General features: G+C 44.0%; 1 protein-coding gene across 7 annotated transcripts in view; it reads right to left on the bottom strand.

Annotated features, from left to right (window-relative positions):
* The window catches only part of enox1 (ecto-NOX disulfide-thiol exchanger 1), a 516884-nt gene that overhangs the window by 438113 nt on the left and 59539 nt on the right, over positions 1–19232 (bottom strand). The gene's annotated exons all lie outside the window — the stretch shown is intronic.

Genomic DNA, 19232 nt, shown 5'->3' with positions numbered 1-19232 from the left:
TATAATCAATCAGCACTAAACAGATGTCTCTAATCAAGCATAACAAAATTTGTTTAATACACACTCTATATTTGGCTGTGGGTTATGAGAAAGTGACAGCCCTTATCTCATAATGGCATCTTCCTGGAAGAGAGCTGACTCTTACCGAATCTCTCGGGTACTTGCCTTGCCAACTTGCTGTGAAAATCCGTTTTCCACAATTTGGGATCTTGTCCTGAGAGATCAAGCAGAGAGCTCCCACCTGTTGCTGCTCTCAATCTGGGGATGAGACAGTGATGACATTCACAATTTACAATTACCATTTAGACTTCAGAAACAATTTCTAAATTGGTGGATGTTGCCAAAATGGAGGATACAGTCTGCGAAAGCAAATGCAGCTCATCAGCAAAGATGGTAATTGGTAATTGGTTTAGTATTGTCACGTGATGAGATGCAGAAACAATCTCTGTTTTGCATGCTATCCAAAACGTAATGAGTGCAATGAGTAAAGATTGCAGAATGCAAAGCTCCAGTTACAGGACGAGTGCAGAGCAGGTGAACAATAGGAACCACAAGGCAAAAGGAATTCATCTTTATCACACGTGAGATCCATCCAAGAGTATTAGAAAGACGGGATAGAAGCTGTTCTTGAGACTGGTGGTACATCTTTTCGGGCATTTGTATCTTCTGGCCGACAGGAAGAGGGAAGAGAGAGACTGCTCAGAGTGGGAGGATGGTTTCCGAAGGCTGTGGGTAGTCAGCTGCAGAAGGCTGGTTCTCCTGACGGACTGAGCTGTGTGCACATTCCTCTGCAAATTTCTTGCGGGCTTCGGCAAAGCAGAGACATAACGAAGCCTGTACAAGTGTGTGTTTGTTCGTTTGTTATGTACTGTGTTGTATGACATGGGTGAACAAAGGTCTTTCCATCACTATGGCTGTCCTTGGCAAATTTTTTCTACAGAAGTGGTTTGCCATTGTCTTCTTCTGGGCAGTGTCTCTACAAGACGTGAGACCCCAGCCATTATCAATACCCTTCAGAGATTTTCTGCCTGGTGTCAGTGGTGGCATAACCAGGTCTTGTGATATGCCCCAGCTGCTCATACGACCATCCACCACCTGCTCACATGGCTTCACGTGACTCGGATCGGAGCGGGCTGGGGGGGGGGGGGGGCTAAGCAGGTGCTACTGTAGGCTAGTAGAGGGAAGGAGCACCTTACACCTCCTTTGGTAGAGATGTATCTCCACCCCGCCACAGAACAAGTGTATGTAATAGGGCAAATAAAATATCCAGTGTATCTGGTATACAAGGGCTCATGCACTACCAATAATCAAGTACTTGCCCAGTATACCCAGTATTGTTATCCACTGCCTGAACTGATTAATGGAGGACTGGACTGCCGACCCTTTGTAAAGCCAATGGACTTAAATTTGTGTCCCTGTTTCTGCTCCAGCTGTAGTACAGAGAGACGATGTGTTTTCACTCAGATGTGGATGCTCCAATTACTGATGGCAGTTGCTGCTCTGACTTCAAATTATATTAAAAAACAGCACATTGTACATTTCAAACCGTGGGCATGTTTTTCAGCACTGATCAACAGTCTGCAGCATACCCCACTGGCTTCCGGAACAAGAAGATTGCTCCGTCCTGGAAGGTGGAAGTTCCTAGGGCAGGGACGAGGTTCTCACTGCTAATCCTCTTGGGATTCATGGGACTGTTGACAGTCCCACAAGGGACATGCTATCAACAGGAAGGTAGGGAACCAAGGACTTCCAGCCCTGCTCAGCCAAGGATTTGCTGGTAATCCTGGTAGCCATTATTAGTGGGTGAGATATGTATTATTTCATTTATTGTGGTCCTGTTAGCCAAGATATTTTTCATTACAGCAAGGTTATTAACACAACAATTGTGCACATGACAGAGAAATTAAATAATTTACATTTGAACATGTATGTTGACTGTTGCAGGATTATTAGTAATCTGAGTTCAAGGGTATTCAAAAGCAATGTCTACAACAACAACATTACATAAGCTGAGTTTTGTTACTGTTCTATTTCAGAGGCTTTTCCGCAGAAATGAAATAAGCTAATAATTCACCCAACAATAAAGCTTGTTCGGTGGCATGGCTTCAGTGCCTGAAGATTGCGTCCTCCCATTCATTGGTTAGCTTTATGTTTATATTACATTTGACGTGATAGTTATTGTGGCTAAAGGATATTTTATGCTCTTCACACACTTTTCTTTGTCATTCAGCACAGAATTACGTTTATCAAGATTTCTGCAAAGCCCATTGTGCTTTGATGCTAAAACATTACACTTGCGGGCATTCAAACTCCCGGACATTGCCGGCTCTTGCTCGGTAGCTTCCTTTTGTATTGTTGCTTGTCTGGCTTTTCAGACAGTGAGATAAACGCTCCCTGACTGGCTACCTGTGGTCAGAAGATTCAGGCTCAGACTGAGGTAAGTTTATTGTCACTTACTGTACACCAGGGTACAGTGAGTATGCTCCCTCAGGGTTGTATATAGTGACAAATATCTATGTACTTCGAACTTTGAAGTTTGTTGTTTGCATGAAGCGCACAGTATACATGCAAATCATAAATACAATGGCAAGTGCAAGACAGAACGGTGTTAAAAATGTACTGCGATCTACACAGAGAAAAGGTGAAGAGCAATTGACAAAGTAGGGCAGTGCGGTGGCGCGGTAGCCTAGTGGTTAGTGCAGTGCTTCAATACAGGTGACCCAATCGCTGGGTAAGGTGCTGCCTGTAAGGCGTTTGTAAGTTCTCCCCGGTGACTGCATGTCTTTCCTCCGGGTGTTCCAGTTTCCTCCCACAGTCCAAAGACGTACCAGCTGGTAGGTTAATTGGTCATTGTAAATTGTCCCGTGATTAGGCTAGGAATAAATTGAGGGTGGTGCGGCTCAAAGGGCCAGAAAGGTCTATTTTGCGCTGTACTCCCCCAATAAATAAAAAAAGAGTCCAAGAACACGGCAGCCTCACTGGGAAGGGGGTGAGGAAAAGGTGATTGGTTCAGAGGTCTGATATAAGTTGTAAAGAAGCTGCCTTAAGTCTGTATGTTTGGGCCTTCAGGCTCTTGTATCTTCTCCTGGAATGTAGAAGAGAGAAAAGGGGATTGCCAAGGTGACAGGCATCCTTGCTGCTAACCTTCCTGATGCAAGACAAAATGAAAATGGACTGGATGGAGTTAAGTGACGAGCCTGTGATGGAATGAATTTTGGTTGATCGAATTACTTAGAGGTGGATGGGATTCATTAGGATGCTCCCTGGTTTAGAGTATCTCAGTTGTAAAAGACTGGATAAGCTGTGTTTGTTTTCCCTGAAGAAGAGGAAGCTGAGCCCACCTGCCCAGGGGCATCCTGGTGGACGGGAATAGTTCAATGATTGAGTTTGTTTCATGCTCTTATTTTCTCACTTGCTTCCTTTCCTGTGGGTTTCATTGCCCCTGCTAATAGAGTTGCTGTACTTCAAGCAGCATACCTCCAAAAATTGCACTGTTGAGCTAATTTCTAATCTTATGGTATAGCCTGCTATTTAAGAGCATCAGCAGTTCCTGTAAGTGGCCTGGGTCTCAAAATGCTGCTGCCCACAACATGGGCAACTTGTTGATGATTTCACCGTTAATTCTATCTTGAGGTCCAGGCATCTCCTGGATGCTTCAGGCAGCAGGCAGCCCTATCCTCTGGTGAAACCTGTTGTCACCACCTGCAACGCATTACAGTCTGATTCACCACGTCCCTTAAGCTGTCGGCCTCAAGCATTGATCAATGGTCCTTTGTCAGCTGACTCCCACACACCACTGGCCTACAAGTCAAAATAAATCAAAGCACAGCCTGATTTCCGTGTTCTGTGCCCTGCTCTCTGCATTAGTGGATGGATATCACACTGAGAACACAGTGGAGTCACTGACACATTCGCAAATTCACCTGCTTTTTGCATTGGCTGGCTCCTGACAGAATAAGCTGCTCACAGTTCCAATAAAACAGGAAATCTCCAAGGAGCTTTGCTGAAGGAAAGAGTGTTCATCACAAAGGAATCATAACCACACAAATCCAAGGTTTGAGAAGTCTGCTTGCTTGTGTGGAAGATCTATATTGAGCCTTGGGGTCCAAACAGACACCAACTGATTGTAAAGCAAAAGAGAAAGAAATGCCGGATAAGCAGAAAACACTGGGAATATTGAATCAGTCAACTGAAGCAAAAGCACCTTGAAGCTTTCTCAGATCCCCTGTAGACCCTGCCTGGATATCCTCAGCACTTTTCTTTTGAAAATAACTAATTGCATCTTCATTAAGAGAGATGAGTTCCATCATGTGGCCTGTCGAACACATTAGTTTCCCAAACCCTCCGTGATATCTGGCACATTTGCATCGATTCCCTCCTCACCAGACTGGCAGCATCTAATGACAGAGGAACAGAGTGAGAGCTTCTGGTTGAAGTCACTTCATCTGACCTGTTGCTCAGTAGTTTATGCTCTTATTGCAGGTGAACAGCATCTGACATTTTTCCTTATTATCAACTGTTTAGTATTGTTTAGGTCATTCAAATTAAGCAGGACACTATTACTGATGGATACTAGACACTGAAATCTGGGGCAACAAGCAATCTGCTGTTGAGCAGCCTCAGTGGGGGGAAGGGAATTATTGAGTTTTGAGTGGAAAGCCAACATCAGGATCCTCTGTGTGTCTGTGGCATGGAATTTACGTTACAGTCTAACAAAATACTGGTCAGACTACATCTAGAGTACAGTGTGCAGCTCTGGTCACCACACTATAGGAAGGCGGTGAGTTTTCTGGAGAGTGTGTGAGGAGGTTCATCAGGATGTTGCCTGGATTGGAACATTTTAGTTACATGGAAAGTTTGGATAGACTGGGTTTGTTTACAATGGAGTGGAGGAGGCCGAGGGATGACCTGACAGAGGTACACAAAATCATGAGGAGGATAGATAGGGTAGATATTCTGAAACATTATTCCCAGGGTGTGGGCAACAAAAGGGTTAAAATGAGAGGTAGGAGGTTTGGAGGAGGTCTGAGTGTGTGTTTTCTCACATTGAGTGGTTAGATTTTGGAGAGGTAGCAGAAGTAGGAACTGACAAGTACATGAATTGGTGAGGAGTAGAAGGGTAGGTGTAGCTGGGTGTCACAGACGTGGAGGGCTGAAAGCTCAGTTCCTGTGCTGTACAACTCTGATTCTATGAACGTGTAGTTGGAAAAACAAGGGAAATGATGCATTGGTCTTCATTGGAAGAGATTCAGAGAGCAGGAGTGAGGAAAAGTAACGACAATGAAACAAGGCTTTGGAGAATTATGACCAGTTTTGGTGTCCTTGGACACACTTGCCAGAGGGGTGGCACTAAATGTTCAGCAGACGGAGTCGTCCTATGACAGGACTGATGCACGAGGAGGTCAGTTAGACCTGTTGTCACTAGAACAGTGAGAAGAAACCTCACTGAGTTGGACACAATTCTGTCAGGATGAATACAAGGAGGATGGTTCCTCTGGACAGAATTCCAGAATGAGAGATCGTAGCCTCAGGATATGGCGTTGGCCAGAGTGAACAGGGATGGAGGCCTCCATTTCAAGAACTGTTTGATGAACTGAATCTTATCAAATCAATTGAACGTGAACACTAGGCATTTCTACTAATGATACGCTAAACCTGAGAACATTCTCAGATAAGAGGCTGTTTATTGTGTAAAATGGTAAGTTTGCAGAAGTAATCTCGTCATCTGGATCCAGTGTTGGACCTGGACCTGGTTTGACTGGTTTGAAACAGTCAGAGTTGAATGGAATAAAATAAGTCACCCAAGGCATGAGATTGAAGGCGAAGGCCATAGAACGGTATTGCTTGTTGCCCTGGGCGACATCCAGCGGGAACCTGATGACCTCGAGCCAACAAAATTGAAAGTTCATAGATTGACCTGATGAGGGAAAATATAAAAACAGAGGATCTTGGGACATCTTTCTGGAGACCAACCAATGCAGGTGTGGAGGACCCCATGTCAGACACGTGGAGCTCACGTCAGGACCACAAGCAAAAATCTTTTTCCCGAGTGTTACCTTTTCTCATCTTTGATTGTTCATGGAATGTCAGGGAAATCTTGTCAGTGTGCACACAGGTATACAGTTGTGTAATTTCACGTGCTTGTGAACTGAGCCAATGAAGGTATTTGCCAGTAAATACCTCTGCACCTCACTGATTATTGTCACTAAGGAGTAATCCTTGTAAGACATTTAGGGCAGAGTCTGGTTTTTGTACCAACCTGCATTGCCTTAATCATTACTAAATGTAGCAACATGATGATCACTTAGACCACTTGACAGTACTATGGGCTTTTCTCAATTCTAATTTGTGTTTTTGTATATTTTGTACTTTTTTCTTGTAAGTATTGTATATCTGATGCTGTTCTGTGAGGCTGCTGCAACTAAGTTTTACATTGCACCTGCATATACACACACCTGTGCATACTACAACAACCTTGCATTTTAATTTGACTTTGACAAGACATTTTTTTCCCACTCAGAGGTGGTGAACTGTGGAACTTCTCTACAACAGAAGGCAGAGGAAGCGAAGTCACTGAATGTATTTAAGAAAGAGATGGATGGCCAAGCATTGAGGGGGATGACGAGAGCAGGAACATGTACCAAGATAACTGGTAGTGAATGGTGGAGAAGGCCTGAGGCAGCACAGAGCCAATTCTTGCTCTTTAATATCTCACCCAAAGTAGATGCTTCACAAATTAGTCCACTGGGCCCAATTTTAACCAAGCAGAAACAACTGAAGCAAAAAAAAAGTGGAATGTTGATATACAAATATTGAAATTGTTGCTTTTTAATTGTCATTTGATTTTCCAGTTATATTACTTATATTTAATATGCTCAAGTTCATATTGAAGCTATCTCTTCAAACCAGCCAGAATATACCTGCCTCATCCAATTATAAGATTCATATTAATTAACACAAATTGGCAGTTATACCCTTAATGGGGATTATGGTTTAAGGGGATTCACTTCAATTAATCACATGACATGCTATTTGTGTGGTAATAAACACACTGGACCACAATCCTATTCAATTATCTACTTTAAACATTTCAAACGTAGCTTTCTATTATATGTACATATAAAATTCATTACCCTGCCGTATTGAAAATGTTTCATGGAGATTTGTCATACATTTTTAATTTGCACAAATGATGTAGCTAAATAACTTATGATGATACTGAACCTTGGATTCATGGGATGTGGAAAGAAAATTCTATCATAATCTCTGAGAGTAATCTCTGTGTAATGCTTGTCATCCATTTAAACGATAGATGGTTGAGTCATCAAGTTCCAGGGGATTATGTGGAGTGGCTGAGTAGTGATGCTGTCTCACAATGCCAGAGGCCTGGGTTCAGTCATGTGTGTGTACATTCCCCCCTGACCATATGGATTTCTCCTGGGACCTCCCTTTCCTCCCACATCTCAAATATGCACTGCTTTAGACATAGGTGAGTGGTAGAATTTGAGGAGGGGCATTGATGGAGATGTAGGATTCATGTAAATAGGCACTTGATGTCTGATGTAGACTTACTGGATCTTTATTTCTGTGAGTATCTCGCTTTGGCTTTATGATAAAAGTATTTGATAGGCTGCTGAGACAAACAACAGAGATGTCAACCTGTGAACTACATTCCCCGTCTTTTGCTCCTACCTGTCAGCCTTGTCACATTTCCCAACGTGAGATCATTCCTTAAATGTGCAAGGCTGGTGTAACTTTCTGTTCGGCCTGCTGTTTAACCTAGGGGAAGGCAGCCCTTGGCCCGGCCAAACCTAAGGAATCTTGTTTGGGTGGATGGGATTAAATAATTGAGCTTTATAATTCTTAATTTGTCTATATGGTTAGTAAAGAAACAAAAAAAAAGAAAATGGCCCATTCTCATGAAACAGTCTAATCCACTTTGTAGGAGCTCATGGTTCAGTCCACTGGTTCCCCATCGACCTCCTCCGAGTGTAGCCGACCCTTGGACTCTCGCTCCAAGTCCACCCCATCCGGCGGTCTATCAACTCTCTCCATTTGCACCTTCTCTCCTCAGCTCTCCCCGGCAAAAGAGCACAAAATCCTTGCTCCCAGACTCACAAGAAAGAACAACATCCCTCTCATTGGATAGACCCACATTCCAAAGCCCCATTATCTCCAGTCATAACCCAAACATTGTTGCCACAGAGAAACCACTACCTTAGCGATGAAACCTTACAGTGTGTTACACTGGTAATAAATCTTTCAGTCCAGAATGGTGGTGGAAAACCAGCCAGTTCATCAGTGATGTCAGAAGACTCCATGACTTTGTTATTGGTGTTGGTATATGTACCGAGATTGCATGCATAATTATGTTGAGGTGGTGTAAAGAAAAACAGTTACATCATGGAGAAAGTGCAGTCATCACCATCATCATTATGTGCCATACCATATGATGTAGGCGATCATAGTCTCATGACCATGACTGTCCTTGGCAAATTTTTCTACTGAAGTGGTTTGACATTGCCTTCTTCTGGGTAGTGTCTTAGCAAGGTGGGTGACCCCAGCCATTCTCAATACTCTTCAGAGATTGTCTGCCTGGCATCAGTGGTGACATAACCAGGGCTTGTGATATGCACCAGCTACTCATATGACCATCCACCACCTGCTCCCATGGATTCAGTGGCCCTGATCATGGAGGTTGGCTAAGCAGGTGCCCAAGAGTTTTGCATAGTATGTATTGCATAATTTTATGTATTGCACTGTAATGCTGCCACAACAAAATCAAATTTCATGACGTATGTGAGCGATGATAAACCTGGTTCTGTTCTGGGTCTCTATTGTGGACTGAGAGTGGGAAGGGGGCAGCGAGAGGGGAATCATAGTTGGGAAAAAGGAGAGGGGAGGAAACAGGATCAATAAGCCGGTTTTTTAGAATCAAATATCCTTGTCTGGTGTCTCAGGGCTGGTTGAGTCTGAACCCCCACCAACCCTCCCCCCCAGCCTGTCCTACACTTATCCTGCAAGCCCCACCCTCGCCATTCCCAACACCCTTTGCTCCCGCCAGATATACAAACTCGCTCTCCCTCCCCTCCATATTGACAGATATAGTACTGAGTAAAGTCTTAGGCTCCCTAGCTGCTATATGCGTACAAGTGCAGATGTTTACATATATACACACACACACACTCTTACTGTAGATTCCTTTTCCCAGGGTAAGGGAGTATTAAAGTAAAAGGCATAGTTTACCCTTTTCCCAGGATAAGGTAGTCCAAAAGTAAAGGACATAGTTTTAAGGTGAGAGGTGAATGATTGAAAAGGAATCTGAGTGAGAACTTTTACACACTGAAGGTGAAGGGTGTATGGAGCAAGCTGCCTGAAGAAACTGAAAAGCCACTGTTATTAATTAATACTAATAACCTACCCACTGTACAGCCAATAACTCTGCTTAGTTATTCATGATCCTGTAGAGGGTTCAGTGTTTATTGCTGATTGAAGGTCATAAAATAATGTGTGAAGTAGTCAGAGAGCTGGGATCAGTGTCGATCAGGGGCTGGAGAATCTGCTGCATTTAACCGGGGAGAGGCTTGCATTTGTGAACCAAGGGAAATCTCTCACCTCCAGTCCGTCTCTTGCACTGCCAAGGACTCATTACTAATTATGTTCTTGGTGCTGTTGTTTTATCTTGCACTGTCTTTTTCTCCTCTCCCCTCTGTAATTTATGTTCTGTGTTGTCTGCACCTGCGACAAGCAAGTTTGTCATTGTGGCTGTACCTCACCAATAAACTCAACTTACCTTGGACCACAGGTGGGCATTGTCATGGGGGTCACAGCACTGCAGAATGTTGTGCTCAGGTGTGGCTGAAGCTTTGCTTAATTTCCCTGTCTGACACCCTGCCCTTTCCTTATTATGCTGGGATGATGAACACACACTAGGCTCAGGAACCTCATCTAATTAGCTCTAGCCATGATGCACCATCAATAACTCTCAGAGACGGGAGGCGAACAAAAGGCTTTTATTAGCAGCAAAACAGAGCACAGCATCTTGGAGACTGAGGGGGGAGCAGTGCCTCCAATCACCTTTATACAGGGGTCTGTGGGAGGAGCCACAGGAGCAGTCAGTAGAGGGGCGTGTCCAGACAGATATACATAGTTTACCACAAGCCACTAATACAATCCAAAACCCTCGGAAATATAGTCAGCGCTGTCAAGTAGAATGTGCACCAGACATTCTGCACTCTGAAGTCGAGACGTAGTAAGTACTAACTTGGCAGTGTTGATCAAGGGTTAAATATTGGGCAGTGGGGAGGGGGTGTTGGGACCATCTCTCCCAAAGACAAATGGAGATTCAGTCTGAGATTAGGAGGAAATGAGAACAGGACTAAGCCACTCGGGCCCCTCCAGCTGGCTCCCTGTTGATTCTTGATGCTCACCTTCCAAGCCAGTTATCGACCTTCTAAGTATTTAACTGTTTCCACCTGAAGCATATCCACTGATCTACCCTCCACCACTCTCAGATAACTCTCGTGGTTTGCTTCCCTCTGAATATGCACCATCGGACACCGGAGCACAGCACAGGCCCCTTGGCCTGTGGTGTTATGTCGACATCTTAACCTACAGTAATCTAACCCTTCCCTCCTACATAGCCCTGCATTTTTCTGTTACCTTATCTAAGAGTTTCTTAAATGCCCCTACCACTATCCCTGGCAGGGTGTTCCACACATCCATCACTCTCTGCGTGAAAACGGATTTCTGACAGTCCTCCAATATTTTCCTCAAATCATCTTAAAATTCTGCCCCCTCGTATTAGCCATTTCCACCTGGGATAAAATCTCTGGCTGTCCACTCGATCTATGCCTCTTACCAGCTTGAACGCCTCTATCGCCTCTGAGAAAAGAAGTTCCCTTCCACCAGGCCCTTCTTTTGTAGCTATATCCTCTCGTTTGTTACTCTCCCTACCAGTGAGATCCTCACAACCATCAAGCCCCATTAGGACTGGTATGCTTGAATAAGGTCACCCTTCCATCTTCTAAACTCCAAGGAAAGCAGATCCAGACTATCAAGCCTACGGTAATGCAACACTTCCTTTCTTATCAGTTTGCTGTTTGGGCCAAGCCTCCAAAGCCGGGCTTAAAACTAATCTAGCTGACCTAGTGATGCACCATCAATAACTCACTCTGAGACGTAAAGGCAAGATATTGGCTTTTATTGACTGGAAGAAGGAACGAGCAGTGAGTGACCACCATATTACATCCTGGAGACTGAGGACAGGGCTCAGACCTCAATCGCCTTTATACCGGGGTCAGTGGGAGGAGCCACAGGAGCAGTCAGCAGGGGGCGTGTCCAGATAAGTATATGTAGTTCACCACACCTAGCCCAAGTGGGTTTAATCAGGACCATCGCTGATCGTGACCTTTCTGCTTGCACTGTGCATATTTGGAATAGTGAATTTTAAAGTAACAAGCCTATCTTTTTAAATTTACCTTTTAGGATGTGCTAGTAAAACAAACTACCCTCTGGCAAGGAGATCCCCCCCTCTCCTATGTAACTGGCTGTCAGCTAATGCTGTGTTAATTACCATCAGCAAAGAATATATGTGTGATGTTTTGGCTAGGAACAGTACTAAAAATTACAAAAGGATGTATCCTGCCATATATCATTGTCTCTGGTATGGACAATGAAGTTTGGGCCCTGGAAAACATCATTACAAAGTACATACAATAAATAGGCTGAGCTGTATAATTAAGTGGAAATTAAATATGTACTTTGAAGGCTTGCTCAAATGACTGCTCCTGGTGAAGTTGGACTAAAAGCAGTGTGTTACCGTTAAATGCTTTTCAATACATTCAATACAGAGGCCAGCGAGTATTAGACTGCTTGTTATTTCAGTAAATACTCTCAGATTGTTGTCAAACAATTAGAAAAGATTCTAATCAAATCATCAAATGCCAATTACAGGCTCCTCTTTCTTTGTAAGGCCTTTGTTTAAGTATATAACTGATTATAAAGCTTTGCATTGGACTAGAGAGGTGGAGGGCAGTCCACCGTATGAGGTGCACTCCTCACTCCCGTGGAGAGGATGGAGCAAACCTTCTTAAGCATCGTGGCTTGGTGATGTTGTGGACTCTCAGAGCACAGAAACAACTTGACCATGCCAAACAAGATGTCTATCTAAATGAGTCCCATTTCCCTGTGTATGGCCCCACCCCTCTAACCCTTCCCTATCCATGTACTTCTCCAAATGCCTTCTGTATGTTTTTCCAGTACCTACCTGTCTCAATCAGCTCCTCTGGCAGTTCATTCTGTGACGAGAGACCTGGGCAAGGATGGTGAAATGATGGAGCATCTGAGACTGGAATCGAGACACGATTTCGAGACTGAGACAAGAACAGATGCTAGACAAGAAGCTGGCGAAAATTAGATGAGAATCCAAACGAGACAGAAATGCTCAAAGCTAGGGAAGATTGAACCAACACTGAGCTCTTTAAATATCCAAACCTTGGCACCAAAACATTGGTGGAGCAGGCCAGTATCTTTAAAGGGACTGTGCCAGCTATCCATGCTCTGTAGAAGTGGAGCACCTGAAGCCCCGAGGCTGGTGCGGTCGGGTACGTATCGTAACACATTCCTTATCTGGAGCTCAAGGACCTTGGAAGCACGTAGAGGCACGTTGTCCTCCAGATTACCTGTCGGACCATGTATCCAACATAGGGTCCTAAGCAGCTGAGGAGATCCTGATGTTTTGAAAGATACCGATTCCTCGATCATTAAGAGAATAATGGAGGAGACCGTGGGTGGTTAATGAAAAGAGGATGTGTGCAGAGATCATTTAAAAAATTAAACATTTTTATGCAAAGCGAAGTTGGGAATGGTGACAGCTTTCTGTCGTAGCAACAGCTCTGTCTCCTTCACTGCTCATCTACATACTCCTCCTGGTTCCACCATCATCTCCAAACCACCTCTCCTTAAGATGTGTTAATCAGTGCAGCATGAACCATTTTGTTCAGTCTTCCCCACAGAACCGCTATTATGTGGAAGGAAAACCGATTCCTTATCGCAGCCTTTTCTTCAGGCTTGTTATCTTTGTCCTCTGCCGACACACTAACAGTCCTCTCTGGCTGACAGGAATCTGCATTTCACATTCCTCTGGGCATTTTCAAAACTTCAGTCTTGTCCTCCCCTAACCCCCCTCTCTCTGCCTCATGGGCTGCGCTCAACAGCCAGACTCAAAAGAAGTGTAGGCTGATCTTTTTGACAGCGGCCATCCTTGTGCTCTCTGTGAGACAGAGGCAATTATTGCTGCTCAGGGCTGAGATCATAAGGATTCTGACTCCTTTTGTCATAGAATCTCAGGGTAATACAGGGAAACAAGTTCTTTGGCTCACTGAGTCTGTCCGCACTGACCATCAGCCAAAAGAATTTTACACTAATCCTACCTGTACCCATGTCCCATCAACTCCTTCTCGATTCTGCCACTTTCCTACACTCTAGATGAAGGTTATAGAGCAGAGTTAACCCATCAACCTGCAGATTATCCTTGTTCATGCCCACTGATGCTCCATTGATGCGTTGTGGTCTTTTACCTACACTAAGAAGTAGTTTACAGTGGCCAATTAACCCACAACAAGATATGATTGAGGAGCAGAATTAGGCCATTTTAGCCTATCCTGCCTGTTCATCCATTCAATCATGGTTGTTTCTTTTTTATCCTCCTTCTCCTGTCCTCACCCTGTGACCCTTAGCTCCTTACGAATTAATGACCTATCAATCTTTGCTGGGCAGAAGGCAATAGAGTGGGAATAAAGCTGGCATTCTTTGGCTGGCTAGTGGTATTCTGCAGGGGTCAATGTTGGAACTGTTTCTTTACACATTATATGTTAATGATTAGCATGACAGAGTTTTGTGGCTAAGTTGGCAGATGATACAGAGATGGGTGGAAGGGGATATAGTGTTGAGGGTGAAGGGGGTCTGCAGAAGGATGTAGACAGATTAGGAGATTGGGGAAAGAAGGGGAAGATGGAATATAATGTCAGGAAGTGTATGGTCATGCACTTTGTTAGAAGGAATAAGGTATAGACTATTTTCTAAACAGGAAGCAAATTCAGAAATCAGAGTTGCAAATGGACTTGAGAGTCCTCATGCAAGATTCCCTAAAGTTTGAGGCAAATGTAATGATAACCTTGGTTTTGGGAGGTCGAGAATATAGAGCAAGGATGTGACGTTGAGGCTTTATAAGGCACTGGTCAGACTGCACCTGGTGCTTTTTATGTCGTTTTGGGCCCCTCTTCTAAGAAAACGTGTGAGCCATTGGAATGGGTCCTGAGGAGGTTCATGAGACTGATCCCAGGGTAGAAAGGGTTAGCTTATGAGGAGCGTTTGATGGCTCTGGGCCTGCACTCCCTGGAGTTTAGAGGAATGAGGGAGGATCTTGTTGAAGGCTTTCGAATGATGGAAGGCCTATAGTGTGTGTGTAGAGGATGTTTCTTATAAAGGACAGTCTAGGACCTGGGGGCACAGCCTCAGAGTAGAAGGACATCCCTTTAGAGCAGAGGTGAAGGTGAATTTCTTCAGCCAGAGCATGGTGAATCTGTGGAGTATGTTGCTGTGGAGGCCAAGTCATCGGAAATATTTGAAGTGGATGTGCTAGGTTCTTGTTTAGAAAGGACACCCAAAGGTTTCGGGGAGAAGACAGAAGAATGTGCTTGAGAGAGGTAATAAATCAGCTGTGATGGAATGGTGGAGTAGGCTCGATGAGCCAAATAGCCTAACTTTGCCTTATGGTTTTATGGTCTAATCTCTACCTTAAATACACCCAATGACTTCACCTCCACAGCCCTCTATGGCAGCGAATTCCACAGATTCACTATCTGGCTGAATTAAATCCTTAATTTTATAGTGATGGCTCTTTACTCTGAGATTGTGCTCTCAGATCTGAGACTCTCCCACTAATGGAAACATCCTCCCTACATCCACTCTATTCAGCGTTTGATGGGTTTCAAAGAGATATCTGCTCGTCCTTCTGAACTCTATCGAGTACAGACACTGAGCCATCAAACACACCTCAGACATTAAGCCTTTCATCATTCTTGTGAATTTGCTGTGTAAAGGATCCAGAGCCAGAACATCTTTAATCAGACACGGGATTCAGAATACTCCAAATGTGGTCTGACCACTGCAGTCAATGGACTATATCGGCCTCAGGCTACGTGTTTGCTTTTACATTCTAGTCCTCTTGAAATAAACAGCACGTCTTTGGGATGTGGGAGAAGACCCCTAACGTGTAAACTCCACGTAGACAGCACTCAAGGCAGTGGCTCAACCAGCTGAGCCAGTGTGTGCGCAATATTTGCTAAAATTCCTTTTGTCTTAATGCACTTAGAGCTTGGAAATAATTTGGACTGGTGGGTGAACGAATAATGCAGTAACATATCATGTAATTCTTTCCCCAATACTGCTCACGTTTCCTGCTTTTTTACTCTCTGGACCTCCTCTGTAATCATTGCAACGTTCCCATTTGATCAAACGTGTGAGGACAGAAATTGTTCCTGATGAGTGCTTGGAGGTGAGGCCCCTCACTGTCCACCAGTGCAAACTGTGCAGGCTGGGTAGCACTTCTCTCATGTCCACTTACACTTACAGCCAAGAGATAACTGTTTAAACCACAGAGTGCTCCCTTCTGCAATTCTGCACTTCCTATCCCAGGGATTTGTTCATTAATTCAACATCCGGAGAAGTAGAGCTCACGTCAGTATATTCAAGCAGTTGTCAGATTAGTAAGGTGGAGACCACAGAAATCAACATACATTGACATAAACTCCCCTCTACTGAGATGATAATGACCAGTAGTTCTGTCTTTGGTGATATTGGGTCTGACATGTCCGAATCAACAGTAAAGTTGGGTTATTGTCATATGCACAAGTACGAACAATATTTGAGCAGGCGCAATGTAAAGCCACTTGCAGCAGTGTCAGATAAACTGCACTCACAAGAGGAACATCAACATAGGTTTTACAAGAAAATAAATAATTAAAATATTGTAGAACAACATTGTCAATGTGCTCATATATTAACTAGCTAACAGATAAGCTCTATGTGGATTAAATATCATACCTTGTAGCAAAGCTGGTGGAAAATAAACATTGTTAGATTCACTAAATGGGGGCAAGCGATGGAAAATTGCCATCTAGGAGCCCTGGTTTCTGGGATGTAACAACCATGAAGTTAATCCATTTCAGCTGTATTACAGTACAAAATTACTTTGTTTGGATGCCAAGGTACTCTTGATTCCAGGGTAAGCTTAATGCTAGAGGTGCTGGGAGAATATTTCATCTCAAGAACAAAGGACATAGCTTCAGAATACATGGATGTGGTTTCAGAATACATGGCTGCCCATCCAAGAAAACTAATTGCCTCATCATTTCCCCAGCAACATTAACTTGGACATAGAGCATGTGTTATCATAATCGCTGAGTCTACATCCTGCAGCTCCTTCTACAACAGGGGGACTGCAGTGTTTTAAAATGGTGGGATACCACCATCTTATCAAGAGCAGTTAGTGATGGGAGATAAATTCTGGCCTTGCCAACGATGACCAGATGCTAAAAATGAAAACTTTTGCGTGTTTCCCAATCAGCATCACCCTGTCAGAGAGAAAAAGAAGAAAACCAACCAGTGGGACTATGAGTGGGCTGACTTCCACTACCAGCTCCCCTATCCCAGTTACAAACAGCCAGATCTACGGGTAGTCACTGCACCGCAGGCACGTGCTCTTATTCTAGGCATTAGATACGGTGTTCACCTATTGTTTGGCAACAGAGAGACCCAGTCACAATTATTTGTTGATACAACAGGGAGAGTCAATAAAGGAGAGCCTGTTGAAATAATGTACTTAGATTCTCAGAAGATATTTGGCAAGGTGCTACATTAGAGTCTGGTGCTGATATTAAAATTGCATGGTATTGGAAGAAGTTTGTCAGTGTGGATTGAAAACTAGTCCTCACATAAAAAACAAAACGTCTTTGAGGGTCTTTTTCAGATTGGGGGGATTGTGTCATGTGACATACTGTACTCTCTCAAATCACAAAAGGCATCTTCCCCTCCAGGGACTCAGTCTACACTTCCCACTGCCTCAGTAAAGCAGGCAGCATAATGGTATACTGAGGGGCTGGTTTCTGCGCTGTAGTTGACGATAGGGTTACTGCACCATAATGGAGGGGATGTCACAATAGTAGAGCAATTAGCTTAACGCTGTTATCGTGTCAGCCACCAGGATTCAATCCTGTTGTTGTCTGTAAGGAGCCTGCACATTGGTGCAGTGCAGTGGAGTGGTATCTACACCAGACTTCGAGGCGACTGGTCGCAGGTTCGAAACCAGCCGGCCCCTTGCACGCTTTCCATCCATGCTGGGCTGAGTGTTGAGCTAACAACTTGGCCTCATAAAAAAAAAATTTAAAATCTTAAGAAATGGCAGGGTTGCTGCCCAATCTGCCACAAGGCGCGGAAAGAAAAAACAACATTCTCCCCATGACCATGTGGCTTTCCTCTGGGTGCTTTCATTTCTTTATCTATCTATCTATCTATCTATCTATCTATCTATCTATCTATCTATCTATCTATCTATCTATCTATCTATCTATCTATCTATCTATTTATTTATTTACTTAGTTAGTGGCACAGTATGTTAATAGGCCCCTACTGTGATGGGAACCTTCCCACATTCCAAAGATGTACGGGTTGCTGGGTTAATTGGTCACATGGGTGATGTGGACTCATTGGGCAGGAACGACCTGTTATCACTAATTTAAAAAAAGACCCCAGAAAATCCAGATATAACAACAATTTCTCACTCTGTGTCAGCAAGACAAAGGAGCTGATTATTGACTTCAGGGGAGGGAAACCAGAGGTCCATGAGCCAGTCCTCACTGGATGATCGGAAGTGGCGAGGGTCAGCGACGTTAAATTCCTCAGAGTTATTTCGGCAAGTCTGTGCTGGGCCCAGCTCGTAAATGTAATCACGTAGAAAGCACAGAGATGTCTCTACTTCCTTGGGAGTTTGCGACGATTCAGCGTAATATCTATAACTTTGACAATCTTTAGTGGAGAGTATATTGACTGGCTGCATCACAGCCTGGTATAGTAAAACCAATGCCCTCGAATGGAAAATCCTACAAAAAGTAGTGGATACGGCCCAGCTCTCACTGTCTACCTCATCATAATCCTTGAACATTATGGTCTACCTGCAATGTACCTCTCTGTAACTGTAACACTCTATTCTGCATTCTGTTGTTATTTTTCCCTTGTCCAATGATTCAATGGTTCCATTTAATATCAGCGAATGTATACAATATACAGCCTGAAATTCTTACTCTCCGCAGACATCGACGAAACAGAAAGGTACCCCAAAGAATGAGTGACAGTAAAATTGTTAGAACTCAAAAGCCCCCCTACACACAAGCAGCAGCAAAGCATCGACCCTCCCTTACTTACTTCAGCAGAAAGCATCAGCAGCACCCCCCCGCCACTCCACTCACCAAGCAAGCAATAGCAAAGCCCCTAAGAAAGGCCATGATCTGCAGGACAACAAAAACTTATCGTTCACTCCGACATACACCAGGCTCTCTCTTTCTCTACCCCAATGTACAGTACCGTAGTAATTTTATGTGTTGCACTGTATTGCTGCCACAAACAAAAACACACTCCATGACACATGTGAGTGATGATAAACCTGATTCTGTTATGGGTCTCGTTTGTGGACTGAGAGTGGGAAGGGGGCAGGGAGAGGGGAATCCTGGTTGGGAAAAGGGGGAAGGAAGAGGGAGGGAGTGGGAAGCACCAGAAAGACATTCTTTAATGATCAATAAACCAATTGTTTAGAATCAAATGGCCTTGCCTGGTGACTCAGGGCTGGGTGTGTCTGCACCCGTACCATTTCTTCCCCTGTTACTCCTTCTCTGCCTCCTGTCCCACACCCTTCCCAGAGTACTCCACCCTCACCATTTCCAACATCCTTTGCTCCCAAGAGAGTTACAAACTCGCTGTCCACTGCATGTTAACAAATACAGTACTGTGCAAAAGTCTTAGTTACCCTGACTAAATATATGTGCCTAAGACTTTTGCCCAGTACTGTATGTGGTGAAAAGATTTTTATGGATAGTAAACAAAACAATGCTCATTCACTCCACCTCGCTACACGTGACAATTGCTAGTTTCCCAATTGTAACTAATGGCAGACATCG

Source organism: Hypanus sabinus, chromosome 4 (assembly GCF_030144855.1).
Source record: "Hypanus sabinus isolate sHypSab1 chromosome 4, sHypSab1.hap1, whole genome shotgun sequence".
Lineage (NCBI taxonomy): Eukaryota > Metazoa > Chordata > Chondrichthyes > Myliobatiformes > Dasyatidae > Hypanus > Hypanus sabinus.
Note: the sequence above shows the minus strand (reverse complement) of the source record. Positions and strands in the feature narration are given on the sequence as shown.